Raw genomic sequence first — 1,695 nt, forward strand, 5'->3', positions numbered from 1 at the left:
ACTGAACAATCAACAGAGTGGTCTATATGAAGAAGAATGTGGCATTAGGACTAGAAGAAGATGCACTAACAATCTGAGATGTACAGATGATACAATCTTACTTGCTAAAAGTGAAAACAACTAGATGAAAGTAAAGACTACAGCATTGATTATGGATTACATCTGAATGTAAAGGAAACAAAATTCATCACAACTGCAACAATAAACATCATGATAAATGGCAATGTAACTGAAATTATCAAGGATGTCATTCCCTTTGGTACTGACTAATCAAGGCCCATGGATGCAGCAAGCAAGAAATGAAATAACATATGTTACTGGGCAAATCTGCTGAAAAAGACCTCTTTAAAGTGTGGCACTCTAGGATCAGTACTGAACTGTGAACCACATGATCAGCAATTCAAAATCACCTGCTGCTTGTCAGACACCCTATACAAGGTCGCTATGGCACTGAACAATAGCAACAACAAAGAGTTAAAAAGCAATAATGTCACTTTGATAGCTAATGTGTGCCTGACCCAAGCCATGGTCTTTTCAATCACCTATGTATGAGAAAGCTAGACAATAAAAGAAAGAAGAAAAACTGATACATTCAAATTGTGGTATTGGCAAAGAATATCAAATATACCATGGACTGTGAGAAGAGTGAACAAATCTGTCTTGGAAGTAGTACAGTCGAATGTTGCGTAGAAGTGAAGGTGGCTAAACTTTGCTTTCACTTACTTTGTACAAGTTATCAGAAAGAACTCATTTCTGGAAAACTGTATCATGCTTGAAACAAACATATCAACAATTGTGAGGATGGCACAAGATTGGCAACACTTTGTTCTAAAATATATGAAGTCACTAGAGATGATGATAAGCAAGTAGCACCCTAACAACAACACCATCAGAGTAGGGTGGATCCTAAGCCTAATTACATTTTAGAGGTGCAAATAAAAAGTATAGAAAAACTGCGAGAGAGATACACAATGTAGAAGACAGATATTATGTAAAGACCCAGCTACAAACTCAAGAAAGACAATGATTGCCAGTGGTGGTGGTGGTTGTGTGCCATCATGTCAGTTCTGACTCATGAAGTCCCTGCGTGGGGTTTCTGAAGCTGTAACCCTTCATGGGAGCAGACAGCCCCGTACTAGGGACAGAAACTCAGCTAGAAAGAAACTCACAGAAGGCCTCAACAAGGCTGAAATCTTGATTTGGGCTTTCAGCTTAAAGGACTGTAAGAAACCGTTTCTGTTCATCAAAGCCACCCAATTGTGGGCTATCTCTGTTTGTTATACCACCACTAGCTAACTAAGTCAGATGCCTTTGGAGATTTTTTTTTTTTTTTTTTTTAATCCCTCAAGGGGTTCAAGCTCACCAGTGGCTCCTCAGAAACCCAATACACAGTTGCTATGGGTAGAAACCCACTCGATGGAACTAATAACAACATTGCCCTGTTGTGCCACTGCAGAATAAGCACTGGACTGGCAACCTCAAGGTGAACATTTCAAACCAACTAGTGACTTTTGGAAACCCTATACAAGGCCACTGTGAGTTGGAACCAGCTTAACGCATACTGGTACTATTGCTTCGAAGACTATTACTATTTCCCTATTTGCAGCCTCTGGTAAATACTAATCTTCCTTTGTCTCAATGTATTGCCCTATTCCAAATAGTTCACAAAAATAGGATCATACAATATTTGCTCTT

The sequence above is a fragment of the Chrysochloris asiatica genome, unplaced genomic scaffold, assembly GCF_000296735.1.
Source record: "Chrysochloris asiatica unplaced genomic scaffold, ChrAsi1.0 scaffold00049, whole genome shotgun sequence".
Taxonomy (NCBI): Eukaryota; Metazoa; Chordata; class Mammalia; order Afrosoricida; family Chrysochloridae; genus Chrysochloris; species Chrysochloris asiatica.